Genomic DNA, 27,156 nt, shown 5'->3' with positions numbered 1-27,156 from the left:
TCACTCTTTCAAAATAGGTCTGCTTTTGATAAATTTGGTACTTTAAAAATCCCTGAAAGACTCTACTCTGCAAGGTATCAAAGCAGATGCTGAGACTCATAGCCAAACTTTGGGCAGAATGCAGGGAGTCTTAAGAAAGAAGATGGAAATAGAAAGATCTGGAGAGGACAGGAGCTCCACAAGGAGAGAAACAGAACCAAAACATCTGGACTCAGGGGTATTTTTTGAGACGAATACTCAACCAAGGACCATTCATAGAAATAACCTAGAACCCCTGCACAGATGTAGCCCACGGCCGATGAGTGTCCAAATGGGTTCCCTTGTAATGGGAACAGGGACTGTCGCTGACATGAACTCAGTGGCCTGCTCTTTGATCACCTCCCCTGATAGGGAGTGGAGAGCCTTACCAGGCCACAGAGGAAGACAAAGCAGCCACTCATGATGAGACCAGATAGATTATGATCAGATGGAAAGGGGGAAGACCTCCCCTATCAGTGGACTTGGGGAGGGGCATGGGTGGAGAAGAGAGAGGGAGGGTAGGATTGGGAGAGGAAAAGGGAGAGGGCTATAGGTGGGATACAAAGTGAATAAACTGTAATTAATAAGGAAAGTATGCCTGAAGCATGGAAATATGTGAAAGTAATGGCAAAGACTTCTGAATGCCTGGTTCATTGATTAATGCAGGTGTCAAAAGAATGGAGGACACAATGTAGAAGGGCTAAGTTCACATGAGGGAAAGTCTTCAAGGGTAAGAGCTTGATTTCTAGGCTGTTAACTTTTTCTTGAAAGCAGAGAGAGCACACAACAATAACAAAAGAGCTAATGATAGTATGTGTGGCCTAGAGGATGCTAATGGACTCAACTCTACAAATGGCTTAGAATTGTGCCTGTAAAAATACGAAACAGTGACATAGTGGTTATTATACGACAGGAAAGATCAGGAAATGAAAATATTTCCTTGTACTACATAAGATGATCCAACAAGAATTACTTATTTCTTGCTCTGTGCCAAGCATTATGTTTGTCACTGAAGACGTGATTAGATTATTTCCTTTACCATTGAAGAGCATCTTGTGTAAGAGGACACAAATTCATGCCTAACTAGCTATAATGTCAAGTCTGTTCTCACTGATCATTTTCAACAACATACATTATTTGCTGTCATTCATCTCTTTCTCTTTATCACTTTGTTACTCAGCACACAGAATGTTAAAGACCAGATGGTGTTAAGCTGTTTATTTTAGGACTAGTTGTAAAAGTTCATTCCTGATCTTACATTAAACATACTATCTTAATGAGAAAACCACTTTCAAAGCCTTTATGGAGTACTTACTCTTAGTGGGTACCTTGAGATGGATATAAAATGAGTATAGTTATGGGGCTTTGTGGAAGAGCACTAGATTTAAAGTCAGAAATTTTGAACTTGAGTCAGGAGCTTGCTACTGACCAGTTGAGTGACCTTGGATGAGTCAGTTAACTGCATTGCTGGGAATAGCATATTAATAAAAGTTGGGAAACAACTGGCTTTCAATAATTTTCCCATTAATCAATTCTCACTACTTCAAGATGAAGTAGTGCTTTAAATTAACTCATAATATTTAAATAATATTTAAAAAATCATAGAAGTTTATATCTGCCTTCTTATACTTTACCATTCCAATGAAAGTCAGATTTTTTTATATGTTTACCAAAGACTTCATTATACATACAATGAACTCTTTTGTATAACTGTTACCTGTGTTTTTCATGGTTTACCATTCTCCTATTTTATCTATACAAAATAATGGGCTTCATTATGGCATTCTAACCTATGTATAGAAAATACATGGGATACATGATTATACTCATCCCATTATCTTCTATTATTTAATTTTCCACTACATCTTCTTTGTTACTTTCCTTTCTAATTCATGTATTTTGCATATGAGAGCAGCAACAGTTTTCTTCCTGAGTCTGGCTTGATTTTTCGATATGATGATCTCCATGTTTAGTTCTACCTATTTTCTTACCAATGACATAAATTTATTCTTCTTCATAGATGAATAAAACTTCTCTCTCTCTCTCTCTCTCTCTCTCTCTCTCTCTCTCTCTCTCTCTGTCACGCACACACATACACACAGTCTGTTTGTTCCCTATGTATATGCAGGCAGTTTCCAAAACTTGGCTGCTTTGACTACTGTTACAATGAACATGGATTTACAGGCATTTTGGTAATGTGCTGACTTAGAAGCTATCAGTTATGTACCCAGAAAGCGGAACAGCTAGGTCATACAGTAATTCTATTTTTTTTTATTTTTTTAATATTAGTTACAGTTTATTAACTTTGTATCCCAGCTGTGTCCTGCTCTCTCATTCCCTCCCAATTCCACCCTCCCTACCTCATCTTAGCCATTCCCTTTTCCAAGTCCACTGATAGGGGAGGACTTCCTGCCCTTTCATCTGACCCTGGTTTATCAGTTATTTTTAGGACTGGCTGCAAAGTCTTCCTCTGTGGCCTAGTAGGGCTGCTCCTCCCTCGGAGGGTGGGGCAGGTCAAAAAGCCCTCCATTGAGTTCATGTCAGAAATAGTCCCTGTTCCTCTTACTAGGGTACATACTTGGATACTGAGCTAGTATGGGCTATATCTGAGCAGAGGTTCTAAGTTATATCCATACGTGGTCTTTGGTTGGAGATATAGTATCATAAGAGACCCATGGGCACAGATATATTTGGTCCTTGTGGAGCTCCTGTCCTCTCCAGGTCATAGTAACCGCCCACCATTCTTTCATATGATTCCCTGCACTCTGCCGCTGGTTTGGTTATGAGTCTTAATATCTGCCTTGATACACTGCTAGGTAGAGTCTTTCAGAGGCCCCCTGTGGTAGGCTCCTGTCCTGTTACTTGTCTTCTCCTACATCCAATGTCCATCCCATTTGTCTTTCTAAGTGAGGATTGGGCATCTTACCTCGAGTCCTCTTTCTTGTTTATCTTTTTTAGGTGTATAGATTTCAGTATATTTATCCTATTTTATAGGACTATATAAGTGAGTATATACCATGTGTGTCTTTCTGCTTTTGGGATACCTCACTCAGGATGATCATTTCTAGGTCCCACCATTTACCTGCAAAGTTCATTATTTCCTCATTTTTAATTGCTGAGTAGTTTTCCATTGTGTAAAAGTACCACAATTTCTGTATCCATTCCTCCGTTGATGAACATCTGGGTTGTTTCCAGGTTCTGGCTGTTACGAATAAAGCTGCTATAAACATAGTTGAGCAAATGTCCTTGTAGTGTACTTGAGCATCTTTTGGATATATGCCTAGGAGTGGTATAGCTGGATCTTGAGGAATCACTATTCCTATTTGTCTGAGAAAGTGCCAAATTGATTTCCAAAGCGGTTCTACAAGTTTGCATTCCCACAAGCAATGCAGGAGAGTTCCCCTTTCTCCATATCCTCTCCAGCATGTGTTGTCACTTGATGCTTTTTTATTTATTTTTTAATTTAATTTAATTTTTTTCTTATCAGTTACATTTTATTAACTCTGTATCCTAGCTGTGTCCTGCTCCCTCATTCCCTCCTAATCCCACCCTCCCTCCCTCAACTCCACCGTGCCCCTTTCCAAATCCACTGATAGGGGGGGACCTCCTCCCCATTCATCCGATCCTGTTTTATCAGGTATCTTCAGGACTGGCTGCAAAGCCCTCCTCTGTGGCCTAACAAGACTGCTCCTCCCTTGGGAGGTGGGGAGGTATTTTGCTCAAGTACACAAAAAAGATACTTGCTCAACCATTTTTATAGCAGCTTTATTTGAAATAGCCAGAACCTGCAAACAACCCAGATGTCCATCAACGGAGGAATGGGTTACAGAAATTATGGTATTTTTACACAATGGAATATTACTCAGCAATCAAAAAGGAGGAAATCATGAAATTTGCAGGAAAATGGTGGGATCTAGAAAAGATCTTTCTGAGTGAAATATCCCAGAAGGAGAAAGTCACTTAAGTTTTTATCTTAGCCATTCTGATGGGTGTAAGGTGAAATCTCAGGGTCGTTTTGATTTGCATCTCACTGATGTCTAAGGATGTTGAGCATTTTTTAAGTGTTTTTTTTTTCTGCCATTCTACAAGCCTCTATAGAGAGTTCTCTGTTTAACTCCATGTCCCATTTTTAATTGGATTACTTGATTTGTTACTTTTAACTTCTTGAGTTCTTTCTATCTACTGGATATTAGCCCTCTGTCAGATAAAATGTTGGTGAAGATCCTTTCCCAGTCTGTAGGCTGTCGTTTTTGTTTTGATGACAGTGTCTTTTGCTTTACAGAAGCTTTTCAGTTTCATGAGGTCTCATTTATTTATTGTTGATATTAGAACCTTTGCTGTTGGTGTTCTGTTCAGGAAGTTGTCTCCTGTGCCTATGAGTTCTAGGGTCTTCCCTACTTTTTCTTCTAACCGATTTAATATATCTGGTTTTATGTTGATCCACTTAGACTGTAGTTTTGTGCAGGGTGATAAATATGGATCTGTTTACATTTTTCTGCACATAGACATCCAGTTGGACCAGCACCATTTGTTGAAGATGATGTCTTTTTTCCATTGAATGGTTTTGGCTTCTTTGTCAAAAATCAAGTGTTCATAGATGTGTGGGTTTGTTTCTAGGTCTTCTATTCAGTTCCATTGATCCTCCTTTCTGTTTCTATGCCAATACCAAGCAGTTTTTATTACTATTGCTCTGTAGTACAGCTTGAGATCAGGGATAGAGGTACCTCTAGATGATCTGTTGTTGTACAGAATTGTTTTGGAGATTCTGGGTTTTTTTATTTCGCCATGTGAATTTGAGAATTTTTCTTTCAAGTTCTGTAAAGAATTGTGTTGGTATTTTGATGGGAACGGCATTGAATCTGTAGATTGCTTTTGGCAGAATGCCCATTGTCACTATGTTAGTCCTACTGATCCATGAGCACGGAAGATCTTTCCATCTTCTGATGTCTTCTTCAATTTCTTTTTTCAGAGACTTGAAGTTTTTCTCAAACAGGTCTTTCACTTGCTTGGTTAGAGTCAGCCCAAGATATTTTATGTTATTAGTGGCTATTGTGAAGGTTGTTGTTTCCCTGATTTCTTTCTCGGTCCTTTTGTCTTTGGTATAGAGGAGGGCTTCTGATTTTTTTGAGTTGAATTTGTATCCAGCCACTTTGCTGAAGGTGTTCATCAGCTGTAGGAGCTGTCTGGTAGAATTTATGGGGTCACTCAAGTATACTGTCAATTCATCTGCAAATAGTGATATTTTGACTTCTTCCTTTCCAATTTGCATCCCCTTGATCTCCTTTAGTTGTCTTATTGCTCTAGCTAGGACTTTAAGTAGTATGTTGAAGAGATATGGAGACAGTAGGCAGCCTTGCCTTGTCCCTGATTTCAGTGGGATTGATTTAAGTTTCTCTCCATGTTGGCTATAGGCTTGCTGTATATTGTCTTTACTATATTTAGGTATGTGCCTTGTATTTCAGTTCTCTACTAGACTTTAAACATGAATGTGTGTTGGACTTTGTCAAATGCTTTTTCAGCATGTAAGGAGATGATCAAGTAGTTTTTCTCCTTCAGTTTGTTTATATGGTGGATGACATTAGTGGATTTCCATTTATTGAACCACCCTTGCATGCCTGGGATGAAGCCTACTTGGTCATGTTGGATGATATCTTTTATGTGTTCTTGGATTTGTTTTGCAAGTATTTTATTGAGTATTTTTGTGTCAACGTTCATAAGAGAGATAGGTCTGAAGCTCTCTTTTGTTGTTGGGTCTTAGTGTGGTTTATGTATCAAGGTAACTGTAGCTTCATAGAATGAATTTGGTAATGTTCCTTCTGTTTCTATTTTGTGGAAGTTTGAAGAAAATTGGAGTTAGCTCTTCTCTTAAAGTCTGGTAGAATTCTGAGCTGAAACCATCTGGCCCTGGGCTCTTTTTAGAAGGGAGACTTTTGATAACTGCTTCTATTTCTTTGGAGGATATGGGTCTATTCAGTCTTTCTACCTGATCTTGATTTAATTTTGGTAGATGGAATCTATCAAGAAAATTGTCCACTTCCTTTAGATTTTCAAATTTTGTGGCATATAGGCTTTTGTAGTAAGATCTAATGATTGTTTGAATTTCCTCAGTGTCTGTAGTTATGCCCCCCTTTTCATTTCTGATTTTGTTGATTGGATAGTTCCTCTCTTCCTTTATGTTAGTTTGGCTAAGGGCTTGTCTATCTTGTTGATTTTTCTCAAAGTACCAGCTCTTGGTTTTGTTGATTTTTTGAATAGTTTTATTTTTTTCTGATTGATTTCAGCCCTGAGTTTGATTACTTCCAGTGGTATTCTCCTATTGGGTGTATCTGCTTCTTCTTTTTTTTTTCCCCTAGGGCTTTCAGTTGGGCCATTAAGTTGCTTGTATGTGATGTTTCAATTTTTTTCTTGGAGGTACTTAGTGCTATGAGCTTTCCTCTTAGCACTGCCTTCATTGTGTCCCATAAGTTTCTGTATGTTGTGCTTTCATTTTTTTGGAATTCTAGGAAGTCTTTAATTTCTTTCTTTATTTCTTCCCTAACCAAGCTGCCATTGCAAGTTGTTCAGTTTCCATGTCTGTGCAGGCTTTTTGCTGTTTCTGTTGTGGTTGAGGTCCAGCTTTAGACCATGATGGTCAGATAGGGTACATGGGATTATTTCAATCTTCTTGCATCTGTTGAAGTTTGATTTGTGAACAACTATATGGTCTATTTTAGAGAAGGTTCCATGAGGTGCTGAAAAGAAGGTATACTCTTTTGATTTGGGGTGGAAAGTTCTGTAGACATCTATTAGGTCCATTTGATTTAGGGCCTCTGTAAGTGCCCTTGTTTCTCTGTTTTACTTCTGACCGGATGACCTGTCCCTTGTTGAGAGTGGAGTGTTGAAGTCTCCCACTATTACGGTGTTGGGATTAATGTGTAATTTCAGCTTTAATAATTTTTCTTATACAAATATAGGCGTTCTTGTATTTGGGGCATAGATGTTCAAAATTGTGATGTCCTCCTGTTGGAATTTTCCTTTGATGAGTAGGTAGTACCCTTCCTTATCTTTTTTGATTAATTTTGGTTGAAAGTCTATTTTATTAGATATTAGGATCGCTACCCTCACTTGTTTTCTGGGTCCATTTGCCTGAAAAATGTTTTTCCAGCCCTTTATTCTGAGGTAGTGTTTGTCTTTTTTTTGCATAGGTGTGTTTCTTCGATGCAGCATAATGTTGGATCCTGTTTCTGCAACCATTCTATTAGCCTGTGTCTTTTTATTGGATAGTTGAGACCATTTATGTTGATAGATAATAATGACCAATGACTGTTAGTTCCTTTTATTGTGGAGTTGGTGGTCTTACTATGATTCATTGCTTTTCTTTCTTTTAATTTATGTTGGGAAATTATCTGTATCCTATATTTTCTTTGGTGTAGTTGCTTTCATCGGATTGTAGTTTTCCTTCTAGTATCTTCTGTAGGGCTGGATTGCTGTGTAGACATTGCTTAAATTTGGTTTTATCATGGAATATTTTGTTTTCTCCATCTATTTTGATTGAAAGCTTTGCTGGATATAGTAGTCTGGGTTGGCTTTCTGTGTTCCCTTAGAGACTGCATGACCTCTGCCCAGGCCCTTCTGGCTTTCATAATTTCTGATGAGAAGTCTGGTATGATTCTGATTGGTCTGCCTTCATATGTTACTTGACTTTTTTCCCTTGCTGCCTTTAATATTTTTTCTTTGTTTTGTAGGTTTAGTGCTTTGACTATGATGTGACATGAAGTATTCCTTTTCTGATCTATTTGGTGTTCTGTAAGCTTCTTGTATATTTATGGACATCTCTTTCTTTAAGTTGGGAAAATTTTCTTCTATGATTTTCTCAAAAATATTTTCCAGTCCTTGGAGTCTGGAGTCTTCTCTTTCAGCTATTCTTATTATTCTTTGATTTTGTCTTTCATGGTGTCCTTAATTTCTTGTATGTTTTGTGTTTGGAACTTTTCTGATTTTACCTTTTCTTTGAGGGAGGAATTAATTTCAGCCAGTGTGTCTTCAGCACCTGAGATTCTCTCTACCATCTCTTCTATTCTATTGGTGATGCTTACCTTTGTGATTCCTGATCTTTTCTCTTAGTTCTCCAGTTCCAGGTTTTTCTCTGTTTGTGTTTTCTTTATAGATTCTAGTTCTGTTTTCATGCTTTGGACCATTTCCTGCATCTGAGTGAATGTGGTTCCTATTTTTTTTTTGTTTGTTTGTTTCTTCTCTCTATGTCTCTAATTGTTCCTGTACATGGGCAGTTATATCTTCTGTATTTCTTTGAGAGCTCTGTTCATTTCCTCTTTTTGTTCCTGTAACAACTGCATAAGCATAGCTTAAAAGTAATTTTCCTGTGTTTTTGATGAGTTAAAATATTCATTGATTTTGGGGGTTGCTGGTGGGTCCATGGTGTCCTGGTTTTTGTTGGGTGAGTTCTTATGCCTCCCTTTGTCCAATTGCTTATATGTGATCTTCACTCTTTTATCCTTGATTCTGAACTTCCTAGTGGAGCTGTCTTTCTCTGGTTTCTGGAGTATTCTTCAAGAAGATCAGGGAGGTCCAGTGGTTTGAGAGTGTGTGCTGCTGCTAAAGTTGCACCAATTCGGAGTTTCAGTTCCTCTGAATATGGTGCGTGCTGGTCGCTGCTATCTTGGGTCCCTCTATATATTAATTTATAGCATATATATTTCTTCATGATATTTTTGTTTAATATTTCTTTTTCTTTTTATTAATTGCAGTTTATTCACTTTGTATCCACCCTGTAGCTCCCTCCCTCTTCCCTTCCCAATCCCACCCTCCCTCCTTCTTCTCCACACATGACGCTCTCCCAGTCCACTGATAAGGGAAGTCCTCCTCCCCTTCCCTCTGAACCTAATATATCAGAATTCATCAGGAATGGTTGTATTGTCTTCCTCTGTGGCCTAGCAAGGCTATTCTCCCCATCAGGGGGAGGTGATCAAAGAGCAGGCCACTGAGTTCATGTCAGAGTCAGTCCCTGTCCCCATTACAATGGAACCCACTTGGACACTGAACTGCCATGGGCTACATCTGTGCATGGATTCCAGGCCATCTCCATGAGTGGTCCTTGGATGGATTATTAGTCTCAAAAAGACTCCTCTGCCCAAACATTTTGGATCTGTTATTCTTCTTGTGGAGTTCCTGTCCTCTCCAGGTCTTACTATTTCCCACTTCTTTCATAAGATTCCCTGCACTTTGCCCAAAGTTTGGCTATGAGTCTCAGAATCTGCCTTGATACCCTGCAGAGTAGAGTCCTCAGAGGCCTTCTGTGGCAGGCTCCTGTCCTATTCCCTGTTTGTTCCCTCCTCCTATTCCATCCTGTTTGCCTTTCTGAATGGGATTGAGCATCTTAGCCAGAGTCCTCCTTCTTAATCATTTTTACTCTGCAAGTTCATGAGAAAAAGGTGATGTTCATCTTATTCATCAGACAAAATACCAGGTACATCATAAGTACTTATTAAAAGTTAATCTTACAAAATATATATAACACTGTCATTCATAATTGATCCCAAAGCCCTTATTAATATACTCTTAAACTGATAAACAAATGTGATCTACCCATACAATAGAATATTATTTGCCCACCAAAAGAATGAGGTATTACTTCATTATAAAGCATGACTAAACTGTGAAAACTTGATAACTGAAAGAAATTTATCTCAAATAACTATACATTATTGTGCTTAATTAGTCTTGTAATAAATGTTTAGAATAAGCAAAACCATAAGGGTAGAATGTAGAATAGTGTTTTCCACAGGCTGTGAAGGTAGAGTAGGAAGGAACTGCCAAAATTATGGGGTTTCTTTTTGGAGAGATGAAGATATAATAAAAATGCATTGTAGTGACAAAAGTACAATGTGGTGGTTTAAATAGGTATGGTTCCCATAGACTCATGTTTGAATATTTGTTCCAAAGGGAGTAGTGCTTTTCAATGGTGTAGTCTTGTTGGAGTAGATGTTTCACTGTGGGGGTGGCCTAAGATATGTTTCCCATACTCAAGCTATACACAGTCCCTTTATGCTGCCTGAAGATCAAGATATTGAACTTTTAACTCCTTTTCTAGCATCATGTCTGCCTAGATGCTGCCATACTTCCCACTGTGATGACAATGAACTAAACCTCTGAAACTTTATGCCAGCCTCAACTAAATGTTTCCCCTTTTAAGAGTTGCCATGGTCATATCTTTTTACAGCAAAGATAGACAATCTTTCATTTTCACATGAGAGTTCCTATTGTAGATTTTAAATGTGTGAATGTTAGTGCATATGAATAATATCTTCGGAGACTGATAAGTATAAAACTCTAAATCATATATTCAACACTGTTGAATACAGGTGAAAATAAAAGTGCATCCTTAAGTTTGCATATATTGATTTAATGCTTTTTTTTACCCTCTTAGAAACTGCTAACTGAAAAAAACAAACAAACAAACAAAAAAAAACAAAGCTTGGTCTTATATTTTGATTTTTTTTTAAATTAAGTAATTCAGGTACATTCCTGGACACATTGGGGTATCCCTTTTTGTTTCCAGGTAATATTAGAGGATTCTGTGTCTCTTCTTGGTGTTCTTCATCTCATTAATAAAAGATATTAAGAATAGACTCAAATGGAAGGTGGAAGACAATTTTACTAGATTTAAAAAAAAATTCCAAAGATGAAAAGCTTCTAATCTTGACAGGTCCAAGTGGAAGGAAATATCGAAGAGAAAGAAAAAAAAAAAAACATAAGTCATGTTATATGTGTTATGGCAGAATGAAGATGTGTTATATTGCATATAAACAGCCACATGGTGGATAGGAGCGCTTCAGAGAAAGAGTAAAAACCAAACTGTTAGGGAAAGCAATTTAGAAAAGATACAGAAGAAAAGAAACAGACCTTTCTGATGAATTCAGAAAAGACAGTTGTATGATAGTAGCCCAGTAAGCTACTGCACTAGGAGATGGGGGTTCTGGAAATAACAGTACATTATTTCATTAGGGATAATTATTCCATGTAACTCTTCACTGTGGCTTAAGGTGAACCTTTTTCCTTACCTAATCACCACCTCTTGGCTAGGTGATTAACTCAGACTGGAATGTTAGGTTTGCATATAGGCCAGAGAGTCTATTCTCTGTACCAAGAGTTTTCCTTTGGTGGGTATTTTTTGCTACTCTAAAAACTTCAAGTATGAGAAAATGGAAACTTAATGAGAGAGTGACTCTCCCTCCCCAAATAAGTTAATCAATGTATCTGTACAAAGCCCTTTGTCTACTCAGTTTCACTTTAGGGTTCTTTGCACCATACACAGTCAAGTCAGTCTTATGAATTTTCCAGGAAGCTTCCACAGCTTCATTGTTTATGCCTGTGTGGAAGGAAAACTAGAAAACATACTTCCATTCATAAAGTGAAGAGCTAGAGAGTGTAGCATTTGCCAGAGGTTCTTTTTTATTTTTAAATTTAATATATATAGTATATATATTATAATTTATTCACCTTGTATTCCTGCTGCAGCCTCTTCTCTCATCTCTTCCCACCCCCCCCCCCACTCTCCCTCTTCTCTCCCTATGCCCTTTCCCTAGTCCCTTGATTGGGGAGGACCTCCTCCCTTTTTATATGACCCTAGCCTATCAGGTCTTATCAGGACTGGTTGCATCTTCTTCCTCTGTGGCCTGGCAAGGCTGCGCCCCACCAGGAGGAGGTGATCAAAGAGCCAGCCATTAAATTCATGTCAGAGACAGCCCCTGTACCTGTTACTAAGGAACCCACTTGGAAACTGAACAGGAGACAACAGGCTTCCTTTGTACAGGGGTCTAGGTCATCTCCAGGTATGGTCCTTGGTTGAAGTATAGGTCTCTGCAGGCCACCTTGGGCTCAGGTATTTTGTCGTTGTTGTTCTCCTTGTGGAGTTCCTGTTCTTTCCAGGTCTTTCTATCTCTCTATTCTTCCATAATGTTTCCAACACTCTACCCAAAGTCTGGCTATGAGTCTCAGCATCTACTTAGATACCCTGCTGGGTAGAGTCTTTCAGAGGTCCTCTGCGGAAGGCTCCTGTCCTGTTCCTTGTCTTCTCCTACTTCCAATATCTATCCTGTTTGCCCTTCTTAATGAGTATTAAGCATCTTCCCTAGGGTCCCCCTTGTTGTTTAGCTTCTTTAGGACTATAGATTTTAGTATGTTTATCCTATATTATGTGGCTAATATCCACTTATGCGTGAGTATATACCATGTGTGTCTTTCTGCTTCTGGGTCACCTCACTCAGGATAACCTTTTGTAGTTCCCACCATTGCCTACAAGTTCAATGATTTCCTTGTTTTTAATTGCTGAGACATATTCCATTGTTTAAATGTCCCACACTTTCTGTATCCATTCTTCTGTTGAGGAACATCTGTGTTGTTTCCAGATTCTGGCGCTTACAAATAAAGTTGCTAGGAACATAGTTGTGTACCACCAGAGGTTCTATTGCTGAAATATTTAGTAGGTCATTTTTAGATTCTAAAGGGTCTAATTTTCTCTGAGGTTTCTCTAAAGTCATTATTCATATTTCCAATATACTGTGAGAACAAAAGTCTCACGTGGAACTCTTAATATAATAAATATTTCTTGTCCTACTTGGTATATTCAGTAGATACTGATTACATGGCATTTGGCAGGAATTAGGTATAAGACATCCTTGGTTCAAATGATTTCAACTTTAGAAACAAATCATGGCAACACTCTTTCTCCTCAAATAATGAAGCATGATGTAAAAGACCATTTTATAATTCAAACTACATCTTGTTTTAAAAATGTAGAGTGAGATTTCTAGACTTTGCTTAAACATAAAAGTTCAAATAATATTTTTGTTTCTTACATATAATGGTTTATGAAATCAAGTAAACAAAATCTGATACTATTTTGTTTAACTTAATTTTCAACTGTAACTTCAGTGATTTAAATATTCGGTTCAACTACTATTGACTAGTTTTTGAAAAATCAGTTATGATGGACATTTTCTGTATTTCCCCCCACATCTTTGAATCAGCCTATTTAAAATAAAAGCGGAGCCATGCATGGTGGTGCAGGCTTGTAATCTTAGCACTCAGAGAGGTAGAGGCTGTCAGATTGCTGGATATTTGAGGCCAGCCTACTCGGCAAAGAGAGGCCAGGACAGCCAGGGCTATACAGCAAAACCCCGTCTTGAAAAAACAAAGAGTCAGATGATAGATAGATAGATAGATAGATAGATAGATAGATAGATAGATAGATAGATATTGTTAGAGTAAAAGTTTATGGAAAGGTATCCTTGGTTGCCTAGTGGCCTCTGCTCTTGTTGGTGATACCATGCCTTAAGAAGCTGATGTTAATAATGCCAATCAGACCTGGAAGTTTGAAGTTTAAAGGACAAAATTAAAAGTTCACCAGTTCTTAACAAACTATATTTTAATAAGCTCAATTAGCAGAATGCCTTTAACTTTCTCAACTGAATTTCCCCCCAGGACTCAGTCAAGTAATAGTCATTTGCAGACCAGAGAAAACAATGTCAATATTTTCCACAATGAGTAATTATCTGCCTGGAAAAAAAATGTTTCAAGTTTTTTCATATACTAATGATATTAGAATAATATGGGCAGTTCCAAAGCAATGTAATGAGTACCCCTGCAATGACAGTCTTTAGAAAAATATTTCTCACTCCTAATTAACTTATAAAGTTTCCTTTAGGCAATTTTTAGTTGTTGTTTTTGAAACTGAGAATGAAGGAAGGAAATTATATGGTAGATACTGAATGCATTCTTTCCTAATATCTCTTTAGATGACATAAATTAATGGCTGGATTCATTTTACATGCTTCTATGCATGAAAAGAAAGCAATTAAGACACTAATGCTATTTAGCTATTGTAAAAGGAATTCTGATAGTGCTGTACTTGACTATGACACCTCCTAGGCCAATGAACTAATTCAACCTTTGCTAAATTGAACTCTTTAAATTTTAGTGATTCTGGCCCTAAACCTCACTATTTCTATGTAATATCATAGAAGAACACCCTTTACTAGCATGAGAAATATTATTACCCAGAAGCCTGGGACAAGTTAAATTAGTCTGCAGACAATTTAACTACAGGAGCACTTGCTTCTAGGAAAACCATTAATTTTGTTTAAAGTGAGTATATTGAGATCGTTGGGGATTTTCCAATTTTAATTTAATTTTATTTTTATCCATAGAGTCTTGCTTAAAGAAAAGAATGGTGACAGATTCCATATTTTCCCTGTTGCATTTTTTCTGTTATATCTGTATCTATATCTATATCTATATGTATATCTATATCTACATATATCATGACAAAACCATGCTATTGTTCTTAGATTTACCAAAAACTTAAATGTCTGGGGAAGGACTATAGGGATTAGAGGAAACAAATCATCTTTTTCCCCCAGGGATGAAGTTTCAGATCCTTTTGCTTGGTAACAGGCACATTTAGCCACTGCACTATTTTGGCAGCCCCATTTACTGAAGTTTTCATTAAATTTTTGGTATGTTTTATAGATGATTAAAATTGGGTTTTAGTAGGTTATATTATAGTTCCAGCTCCAGAATCTTGTTTATTTTTTAACCTACTATAATCCATAAAATATGTCACAAAAAAGTATATTACAAAGTGAACAGAAGTGTAGTTGAATGAGACAATATAGGAAATATAAAGCATAATGTCAATGAATTTACGTAGCTTACCTGCTTGAAATCATACATGTGCTTATGTTAAACTATCAAGAGCAATGTAAGTTGATATTGATCAACTTCCAAAAACTGCAGATGCATGAATCCTCTACATCCTAAGAAGAAATTAAGGAAATTTTTAAAATAGATTAATTCTGCCTGAGGTTGTCTGCGAACCCTCAAGGATTCCAAAATTCCTTAAGGACATTATACCTGCTCAGTTGTAATTTTTATTCTTGAGAAAAGATAATATTATCTACAAATCCCTAAAATCCCTGGTTGCAGGCCTACATTAGGAGGGGCTTTGAAAGATTTCTAGGCTTTCCAAATGCTCAATAAATAGAAAAAGTCATTGTGTACAGATACCTCTTATAAGTAAAGACAATCATCTTAGTAGCTAACTATGAACTATAATGACTGGCATAAGGGCAAACATCTATAATTATATAAGGATGATACCACATCACTACTTACATCTCACAACTCTATTATCAGTACATTCTCCAGGGTCTCACTATCAGCAAACCATAAGCTAGCCAATATGCACTGAATGAGCATAGCTATCCCCCTAGAAAGTTTCTTTAGGGACAATGGTTATGCTGTTAAATAATACTATTGGGTATTATACTAAATATCTCATGCTAAGTGAAAATAACATTCTTCTACTCTCTTGTCTCAAGTGCTGCACCACATATAACCACATTATGAGATTTTGGGTATGCTTTCACTGAAGTGTGACTAAGTACTACTTTGTATATTCAGAGTGTTTAGTGAAGGACAATTTAGACATGGGAGAGTATAGACAAATAATATTACTCATATTGTTATTTGTGACTTTGTTAACTAAGTGCCCAAGTATAGCAAAATATGATTGACTAGATTTCCAACTTTCCATAAATGTATTCCCATTCACTCTGCCCCCGAGTAGGTTATTGAGCATCCACTAAATGGAACCTTGCTTTAAATACTTCCTATACTTTTCTATTTCTACCTGTCTTGGTTACTTTTTAAATGCTGTGATAAGAAGACATGACTAATACAGAAGAAAGAATTTACTGGGGCTTCCTGAAAAGAGAGCGAGCCAAATATCCATCATTGCAAGGATCATGGCAACAAGCAGCTGGACATGGCATTGGCAGAGTAGCCAAGTGCTCACATCTAGAGACACAAAGAAACATGAAGCAGAGAGAGCTAACTGGAATAGTGAGTTTTTGAACTCTTAAACCCCCCATCTCCCAGTGACAATCCACACTGCCTAATCCTTCCCAAGTTGTTCCACCAACTACAAACCCAGTGTTCAAATATATGAGCCAATGGGGGCCATTGTCAAACTACCACCTTTTCTTTTTTAAATCTCCATATACCTTTTCAAAATTCTCTATGACAAAAGCTTCTTGCCTTTGTTATTGCTACAGATCATTGTTTTCCTTTACTTCTTATCTACTTCAAGTTTGAGGAACTTAAAGTTCATTCTGAAGAGATCTCAGATAGAAATGATGAGCATATTCTTGAAAAACACACACAAATATACACACATACATACACACACAAACACAAACATGTGTACACACACATATAAACATCCACAGAAGCAATTTTTTTTCTGAAATGTGTTTATGCTTTAGTGTTTTACCGAAGGTAGAACTTCGGAATAATGATATTAGGTATTTATCTATGGAAATAGCTGAACAAAATATTGAAAAGCAGCCAATTTTCTCTTGGCTATTTAAAGAACTAAAAAGGTAGAATTGTTAATTGAAAGGAGAGAAGGCAGGGGTCAGTTAATAGAGGAGAAAGGCTCCTCCTTTCTGAGGACTAAGGGAGAGGGATGAAAAGAAAATGGAGGGAATATGGGACTGAAATGAGATGAAAGAGGGGGGCTATAATAGGGATGTAAAATGACTAAAAATGAATTTAAATTTAAAAAAGGAGAACAATCCTTAAAATTGAAGAATTAAAACCCTATGAGGTAAATGAAAGATAATGGAGGAAAAGAAGATATGTTTAGTAAAAATCACAATAAGTGTAACCAATGTGACAGTCACAATAAGAAAGTAAATTAGCTATCCAAATAGAACCAGTGTCTGTTGTCCAAGAAAAGGGAAGGATGATATACCAAAACTTATAAATTAATGCTTCCTCTCCTATTACAGTGACAGGATACAGAATATCCATCAAAGTCAGGGGCATTATAAAGAGGCTATGTAATAGCAGTATCAGAGGAACAGTGTGAACAGAGCTACCTTCATGACTCCAGATTTATAAAGCCATTGGTGTACATAATTCCAGCTCATGGAAGCCAAAATTCTATGGCGCAAATATAAAACTATTACAGGGACAGTATACTCACAAAATCTGAGGTACAGGACTGCTTGTCTACACAAACCCTGCTTGGCATTGCTTCATGAATGAAAACTCCTACCCTAATAGTCTGAAAGGTGAGAACCACTGTGCTGGGAATATAGGACGCTTTCACTTCCTGATCAAGGAGTGAATAGTATTAACTTAAAGATCATTCTTAAGATTCAGAGTGTACTATTTTCATGTTGAAGTCCAGAATTGTTTTGGAACAGCTAGAATTCTGAGCATTAAATATAACACTACAGGAAAAGTATCATATATAGTGTCTGGCACATGGTAAGAATTCATGAGACACTGCAGGGATCAAAATATAAAACTCTGCTCATTAGCCACATGCTTTTGGGAAATTTGATAAACTGACTTCCACTGTTTGATCTCAAAATTGAAGATAATAATAGTTAGCATGTAAAAACCAGAGAAAGTGTATATGAAGAGGCTAGCACATTTTAGGTACTTATTGGCAAATGTTATTATCATTACATACTTACATAAATAGATTTTTAAAATTTATCATGTAATTTATTTTTCAGGTAGACTGACACTTCTATATATAGTTGTCTTTCTCCTATGTGGCTGGGTAGCCACACTGTTCATACTTCCTGGATGAGACTTGTCAAGGGGTGAATTGGCATGGGGGCAGGTGAGAACCAATCCTGGAATCCATGGAAAGTGTTCTAGGAATAAAGAATTTCTGTAGTCTTTCCACAAAGTAGCAAAACCATATGCAAATATTTGAGATATGACTGAAATCTGACATACCCTTTTTATTTAAGATTACTTTTTTACACACAAAATAATTTTTTAAAAAAAAAATAACATTTTACGTAAGAAGATTAAATAATAAGAGCTGGAGAGGACAGGAACTCCACAAGGAGAGCAACAGAACAAGAATATTTGAACACAGGGAACTTCCCAGAGACTCATACTCCAACCAAGGACTATTCATGGAGATAACCTAGAACCCCTGCACAGATGTAGTCTATGGCAGTTCAGTGTCCAAGTGGGTTACCTAGTAATGGGAAGAGGGACTGCCTCTGACATAATCTGATTGGCCTGCTCTTTGATCACCTCCCCCTGAAGGGGGAGCAGCCCTACCAGGCCACAAAAGAGGACAATGCAGCCACTTTTGATGAGAACTGATAGACTAAAATCAGAAAGGAGAGGAGAACTTCCCCTATCAGTGGACTTGAGGAGGGGCATGCATGCAGAAACGGAAGGGAGGGTGGGATCGGGAGGGAAAGAGGAAGGGGCTTATGGGGGGATACAAAATTAATAAAGTGTAATTAATAAAAAATTTAAAAAAGTTAAAAAAAGATTAAAAATTCTTGCCAAGAAAATTGTTCTAGTATAAAACTTATATTTTAGTAGTAAAGAAAAGAAAGTTATAGAGCAAGGGCTTTTATGCCTTTCATTGTCAAGTTAACAGAATAACTCTGAACTGGATCCCCAGTTTTTCTTGGATGACTTAATATTGCTAACAATTGTATCCACAGGAAAATTTCAGTTTCTTTTAGGAGGAGGATTGCCAAGACATTTCTTAAGTTGTTTTTCTTTATTCTCCTGAGAATTTCATGCAGATATCTAATGAAATATGATCATATCTACTCCCCACTTCCTGCCTCTAACTCTCCTCCATGTTCCCCTATCATACTCCCCTCATGACTTTAGGATATTTATTTTGATAATCCAACAAATCATCTTGGTGCTTCCCATAGATATATGGATTCACAGTAATTCACTAGGGCATAGGGAATGTATAGTCACTATGTATTCTCACTAAAGAATGTTTCTCCTGTTAATGGCTCCCCAGTAAGAGATGGAAGAGGTAGGCCTGGAGATCTTCTACCTCATATATTCCAGGATTGGGGATGATTTGGTTTTTTTATAGATCTTATACAGAGAGTATAGATGTAAAGATTTGTTCATTAATGTCAAATTGCTCATTTGTCTGTCAGAAACCAATAGATTTAATCAAGGATGAGGCAGAGAGACTGGTATAGTAAAGAGACTATAGCAATGTGTTTGGGGATTTGGGATTTTTTGGTAAGAGGTTTTCTTATCAATCTCATATTGTACCAATTATAATGGAAGAGAAAGTATCCTCTGGGTGGGTGTTCCAAAGGATACAGAGGGAGAATCAATATTGTCTTCTCCAAATAGTCATAGTTAGGAACTCCATACATAACGAGTCTGACTCGACTCAGTTCTTGAGACAGTAGTTTTTTATCCCAAGCAACTTATCCTGAGAGTACAAAGGATGCAGTAAGAGTAACTCAACTACGTTGCTGGGAGTGAGGGGGGGAAAGGCAGAGTCTGAGCCTTTAAGCTTGAAAGCTTACCATTCTTAGCATCACTCCATTGCATGAAGTATAGTGTTCACTTTCAATCTTGCAAAACCATGCAGAATAAAAACAAAAATATATTGTTTTTTTAGAATTGTTTCTTAATTCTTGTCCAACAGATTCTAAAGTCATTGTTTAGATTCACAAATCTCAACAAATGTTTGAGTAGAAATTAGGATTTAAGGAGAATAAATTCTCATACCATGAATAGCAATCAAAATGAGTACCATGATTAAATCAGCAAAATATTTGAAGAAGAATTAGCAGACAATTTGAATGGGATGTTTGGTAATCCAGAAGCAAAAAGCTGTCAAAATGGGAAGTAAATCTCTGTCAGGATCATTAATCAGACTAGGTAAAGAAGGCAATGCTGAAAAGATCCTGTGGCTCTAGCGCTGGTAATATGAAAGGAACAGAACACCACCAGGGAGCTATTCTCCCTTGTTCTCATGTTGGTGGCAGCTAGTGATAGCTCAGAATTGAGTAATCCACTTACTATTTTCACAAGTATGCCTGCAACTTGAGGGAAATCTGGGTTCTATTTAAATGTACTCCATAGAGCTGGTTCATATGATTTGTCTGAGCAGACCACAATTTTTTTTTTCACTTATTTCAGCTCTGTGGGTATGTTTTAGAATACGAAGTTAGCCAAACAAAGAAAATGAAATAAAAAACAGGAGATATTACAAAAGCCCCAAACCTCTATAGACCTATGCACAGTGTTGGTTGTTCTTTTGAAATACATGTTGCTTTTCATTTCTCCAGATTTGGTGTTTAAATGATAGATGATTATTTCTGTTTGGGGAATGTCATGAACAGATAGCTAGTCCCCTTACAGCAGAGATGTGTGAGTATATTATGAAATGTTAAACATGTACAATAACTTAAAAAATAAGGTACACAACTCTAATAAAAAACAAAAATGGCAATGTGTAGCCCAATGTGGTAGTTTTTTCCTGTAATTCCAGATGATTCAAGAGAATTGCAAATTGAAGGCCAACCTGAACAACTGAAACCCTATCTCAATTTTTTAAAAACGACTATGGGATTGTTCAGTGGTAGAGTACATGTCTACCTTTCACAATATCCTAGCTCTCACCCTACTTTCATCCTTAATGACACACATGCATGGGGGGTGGCTTTGGGGGGAGGTGTATGGAAAGAGGGAGAGAGAGATAAGTGAAAAATCGGAACTGAAGTATGTGCTTCTATTTTTCATTGCTATTTAAAATAGTGTAAATATAACATCATGGTTATGTAAGTAAGTTACTAATACACTGGCTGGGTAAACTGGTTTCTTTGGGACAGATCATATGGATGACAGACTTTAGAGAGAATCCAGGCTCACATCATTGTCTCATTTCATAAGACACACTGACCTGTGATATAGGCAAGGTTTTAGCTATAATTCTCTCACAGTAGACCTCTGCTATGTTTTTTTTTCTTTGAAGAGCTTTATCTATTGGGATATTACAATTATAATCATTTTGTGATTGCATGTTACACAGCAGCTCCCACACACCTTTTTGCAATCTGCCTCTTTCTTTTTTTTTGTTTTGTTTTGTTTTTTTTTTCGTATTTTATTTTTTTCTTATCAGTTACATTTTATTAACTATGTACCCCAGCCATGTCCCGATCCCTCATTCCCTCCCAGTCCCTCCCTCCCTCCCTCATCTCCACGGTGCCCCTTGCCAAGTCCACTGATAAGGGGGACCTCCTCCCCATTCATCTGATCCTGTTTTACCAGGTATCCTCAGGACTGGCTGCAAAGCTCTCCTCTGTGGCCTAACAGGACTGCTCCTCCCTTGGGGGGTGGGGAGGCCAAAGAGCCAGCCATTGAGTTCCTGTCCACCACATAAACAAACTGAAGGAGCAAAACCACATGATCATCTCCTTAGATGCTGAAAAAGCATTTGACAAAGTCCAACACCCATTCATGTTTAAAGTCTTGGAGAGATCAGGAATACAAGGCACATACCTAAACATAGTAAAGGCAATATACAGCAAGCCGATAGCCAACATCAAACTCAATGGAGAGAAACTTAAATCAATCCCACTGAAATCAGGGACAAGACAAGGCTGCCCACTCTCTCCCTACCTCTTCAACATAGTACTTGAAGTCCTAGCCAGAGCAATAAGACAACTAAAGGAGATCAAGGGGATACAAATCGGAAAGGAAGAGGTCAAAGTGTCACTTTTCGCAGATGATATGATAGTATATATGAGCGACCCCAAAAATTCAACCAGAGAACTCCTCCAGTTGATAAACACCTTCAGCAAAGTGGCAGGATACAAAATCAACTCAAAAAAATCAGAAGCCCTACTGTATACCAAAGACAAAAGGGCCGAGAAAGAAATTAGGGAAACAACACCCTTCACAATAGCCACTAACCACATAAAGTACCTTGGGGTGACTCTAACCAAGCAAGTGAAAGACCTGTTTGAGAAAAACTTCAAGTCTTTGAAGAAAGAAATTGAAGAAGATCTCAGAAGATGGAAAGATCTCCCGTGCTCATGGATTGGTAGGATTAACATTGTGAAAATGGCCATCCTGCCAAAAGCAATCTACAGATTCAATGCAATTCCCATCAAAATACCAACTCAATTCTTTACAGACCTTGAAAAAAAGATTCTCAGCTTCATATGGAGAAACAAAAAACCCAGAATCTCCAAAACAATCCTGTACAACAACAGATCATCTGGAGGTATCTCCATCCCCGATCTCAAGTTGTACTACAAAGCAATAGTAATAAAAACTGCATGGTATTGGCATAAAAACAGAAAGGAGGATCTCTGCTATGTTTTATACGATTCAACAAATCACCTTAAGCATGTATATCCATTGCAAAGAAGCTAGGCTCTGGTTAGAGGGAATGAGAAAGCAAGCAGGAAGAATTTGAGTTCAGATGGGTAAAGGAAAATATTTTGAGGGTAAAAAGATTTATATAGACCCTTATTGCAAGGGAACCAGAAATTATCAGTCAACTCACCTGCTCCTGTCTTGCTTTCTGGAACTACACAATTTGTCATTTCTGTTTCTTTCTAAAACAGCTACATGACTCTACATTCTGCAAAAGGGTTTCCTCTCTGGCTCTTAATTTTTATTTTTCTCATACCTCTAGTTCAGCAGGAGCTTTAGGTTGCTGTGGTACTTATTTTAGCCTTAAATATTTTTTGCCTTTTTTAGTATTTACTCTCTGGAAGATGTTAAATTAGCTTTCCCCAGGCAGGGAGTAACTCACTCCCATCATGTATGTCAACCTAAGGCAGTGTTGGGGGAGAAAGGTGTGAACAAAAAGTGTACAGCTATGATGTACAAAGAATATCGAGCATGAGCAATGAAGTTTAAACTAGAAGAGTTAGTTGCTACTGCAGAAAAAAATTGACCAATGGATTAGAAAAGGCCATTATTGTAATGATAATGGTGATAAAGACTGACTATGGTAATTAAACGACTATGGTAATTGAAACAGCTATTTTATGGAACTCTTTTCAAGCATATTACATAAAGTGATTTAGTTTTGAGAATCAAGCATAAAATAAATATTTTTTTTTTATTTTCCCCCAGTTTTCACTGAAAGAAATATTTAGGCTCAGACTTGTCCATGGTCTCATATCTATTGAGTCACTAGTTAGGACTCAAGGTATACAGTCTGACACTAGAGGCTGTGCTGTTTAGTTTGACACAGTCATAAAGGATTTGTAAACTGTGGCAAGACATCTTTATGATGGAAAAGAGAGTTCACTTAAATTAGAAAGTCTTTTGTAAGTGCATCATAGGCATACATTCAAACCCTGCAATGTTCTTACATAGGAAGAAAGGGAGTAAAGTTTATAAGAAATATATGTATCTCTATGTAGGTAGAAAAAGAATTTCTCCCTCATTTAAAGTTTCTAGCAATTTCAAGTGAATGAAATAACCTTTAAATATTTGTCATCAGAGCATTATCCATTTATCTCTGCCTTAATATTTATTTGAGTTCAAATTAAATCTACCTTTGGTAAAGAGCAAGAGCAAGAACAAGCCCTTTGGAACAGAAACCAAGGCTGGTATGTGTGTGATGTTATTGCCCTCTTCCTGAGCCACCATTTTATTGCTCTTCTGGGAATCTAGTTAAATTACAGCTGCTGATATATTGTGGACTATAGATCTAAATTCTGGCTTTGACCAAGTCAAGGGCTGGTTTCTTTAGGCAGTATTTCACTTCCTGTTTTATCTGTGCTGTCACCTAAATTTAGCACTTAGACTATACTCTCCGATGTCTGCAGCAGTTTTAAATTATTTTCTAGTGATGCAAACAGTGTCCATGCAGAGTTGCATATGACGGATTTGCAGGAAAATCCTGGAGCTCTCAAAGTTCTTTCTCGGTGAATTAGATCAGTAGCTCTGATAGATTTGACTTTGGGATGGGTTATAAGGTGATGTGTTTCCCACAAAACTGGCTGAGTTTTCTTTTCTTTTGTGTGTGTGTGTCCATGCTGTGCATTTTTACCAGATAGCAGACTTTATATTTTTTTAAACAAATGATGATACCTCTTAACATGTGAAGTTACAACAAACCTGGTCATTAAGACCTTTCTCTCTAATTTTAAGAATGATGGCTGTGGGAAATAATTGTATTATTATTCTAAATTGAGCAATCTTGACTGAGACATAAATTCAAATTCTCCACTTTGAAAAAAAAAATATGGGCTTCAACAAGAGTCAGCTGTAATTGGAAGAACAGCTTGACCTATTAATCCATAGATAAAAATGATTCAATTAAAATGAAATATAAACATTGAAGGTAACATAAAACCAAATGAAGCACATCACAGAATTTATGTGCAAATAAATTCACTGAATTGAATACTCTACTATATACAAAGTCCATATGCTGTCTTGGTAATGTTATAATTAAGTCAGACAGTCATATCCTACTGGCCTTTTCCATCTGCTTTTTGATCTGTTAAGGGCCTCATTCAAACAGAATGACAGCTGACCTCAAAATGATATGTATTCTGCTAGTGCTAGAACAGTGCTGCTGGTCATGCTCATTTTGTCTTCATTTATTCTGGACTACAAGTGAGTTTTCATTAAATCAAGCAAATTAGACCATATTGTTTTCTATTAAATAGGTTTATTTAAACCACTGTTGTTGTAGCTGAATTTTTTTTTCATTTGCACAAAAAATGGTTTTATTGAGGCATTTTTGTTCCATTGTGTTTCATAAATTCAGGTGATACTAAAAAGAGTCAGAGATTGAGAATAACAAAATAGAAGTCCCTTTGTCTTTTTCTTTTAATTGTTAGTGTATGATCAAAGCATATCATTCAATGATGGTAACCTCAGGGTGTTGTGTATATATGTAACTGACTCTAAAGACTTGTGAAAAAAAAACCCAATATTTATGAAATTAATTGATTTCATTTATTTTGCCTCCCATGGGCATACTGCACTGTCATGCCTGCCATTATCTTAATGCTGTTGTTTCCAATAACACTCTGAAAAGTCATTTTAAAAGCAGGGGATCTGGAGAACAGATGTGTCAGGTGTAAAGGCTCTCATCCTGAGACCTTCAAATTGGCAGAAGGAAGCCCCACCGAATGGTGCAGACAGAGATGAAGCATTTGTTCATCTGTTTGTGTACAGGTTACCTTGAGATAGTCTATTTAATTTCTCATCCCTAGAGTGTCTCTAGTTCAACAGTATATGCATATTTCTTTTGTTAGAACTGCACAAGGGGAAAATTGGTAACAAGGTTGACCTTATAAGATTAGGTTTTTCATTCATTTTGAACAAAGAACACAACTTCTAGCAAGAAGGTTTGCTGTAGTCCAAGTTCTTGGAGAAAAATTTTAAATGCCTGCCTTTTTGCTTTGGAGGGGAAAAAAGGGAGAAGAAAATAAGCTATAATTACAAACAGAGAAATAATTGAGAAATGGGCTTAAATATATGCACCTGTTTTAAAGCTGCTAAAATAAACTAGAAATAGACAATGTCTAAGGAGTGACTTAGACTGGTAGAAAAAGCTCAGATTGACAAATGGTGATAATTAGTCAAATGTACATTGCTCTTGGGAGAAGCGTGACCTTGGCATAGTGGTTTCTGAATTAAATCAGAAATCCTAATTGGCCAGTGTGAAAATAGTCACTTAGTAATGTGGGATATTATTTAGAAATAAAAATGTAATGGGACATTCATAGCAGAAGTATTTAGGTAAATATGCAATGGTCAAAAAGTATTCTATTCTTTTGCACAGTTGGAAGCAATTCCGGACCATCTAACAGGCTCCTGGCATTGTTTTAGATTCAGGGAATGTGGTAGTGAACAAAACAAAGTCTATGTTTTCATAAAGCTACCATTTTAGTTGTGGCAAAGGCAGATGGTAAACAAGCCTCTTGTCTGTTCTGTATAGGCCCAAGGACTCATTAATTACCCTTGAATTTTTATGTTGCTAAAAAGATATTTATTCTGTCTTTCTGAAACTGAAAAGTTTAACTTAAGAGAACCCCTGCACAGAATAGTTAATGGCAGCTCAATGTCCAAGAGGGTTCCCTAATAATAGGAACAGGGATCATCTCTGACATGAACTCAATGGCTGGCTCTTTGATCACCTCCCCCTGAGAGGGAAGCATCCTTACCAGTCCACAGAGGAAGACAATGAAGCCAGTCCTGATGAGACCTGATAGACTAGGATCAGATGGAAGAGTGAAGGACCTCCCCTATTAGTGGACATAGAGAGGGGCATGGGAGAAGAAGAAGGAGGGAGGGTGAGAATGGGAGGGAATAGGGGACGAGGCTACAGCTAGGATACAAAGTGAATAAACTGCAATTAATAAAAATAAAATAAAAATAAAAGAGTATCTCTATAAGCCAAAATGAAATGGAGCATACATACTCTTTTCAATAAGATAAGGTTTTTTCATTCGTTTTGAACAAAGAACACAATTTCTAGCAAGAAGGTTTGCTATAATCCAAGTTCTTTGAAAAAAATTTTGTGCTATTTGTTTTGAAATTGTTCATTTCATTTTTTTCAAGTTTATATAGCACTTAATTATGGCGTGGCAAGAAGGACATAAGGCTAATTTTTGTCAAAATGTCTCTTTCTTGAATTCCCACATTTCTTTTGAGAAACCAAATGTTCTTCAAATCAAGTTAAAGCAAGAGTCTGAAAAATAAGAATATTGAGTAGAGAGGAAGGGATATGGAAAATCATACTGAGAAACTTTATTAATATGGTCATACTTAAAGAATTATTTTAATATTGAGGCAATATCTAACTTAATTGCTAAGAGTTCCATGTTAGCAGGAAATTGTAGTTGAAGATTCAGTTCTTGTTTGCGCCAGTTAGCTCAGGCTTATTCCATCTCTATATCATACACATGCAAGCGACAAATTAAAAAGCAGGTGCACTTTTTTTCATGTGGATCAAACACATCCTCTTTCGGTATAATCAGTGATGCATAAGAATAATGGGTAGACAGATGATCCGAGATCTAGCTGGTGAATTAAGACCATGAATTCTGCCAGGCTTATGGAAGAAAGAACATATGAAATAGTATTTCTTTGTGGATGCTGATGGCAGTGGTAAAGCGAAAGAGGATTATTTAAATACATGTTTAAATATTCAAAGCTATGCATGCTGATATGTAAGTGACTAGTATTTTCTTTCCCTCAAGTGACCTTGAAATAAATGTATCAAAATTCTCATTTTATCTTACTTTGTACTCTTTCAGTATCTACAGGCTTCTAAAC

The sequence above is a fragment of the Psammomys obesus genome, unplaced genomic scaffold (genome assembly GCF_907164565.1).
Source record: "Psammomys obesus unplaced genomic scaffold, mPsaObe1.curated_primary_1811, whole genome shotgun sequence".
Classification (NCBI taxonomy): domain Eukaryota; kingdom Metazoa; phylum Chordata; class Mammalia; order Rodentia; family Muridae; genus Psammomys; species Psammomys obesus.
This window is presented reverse-complemented; position numbering follows the sequence as displayed.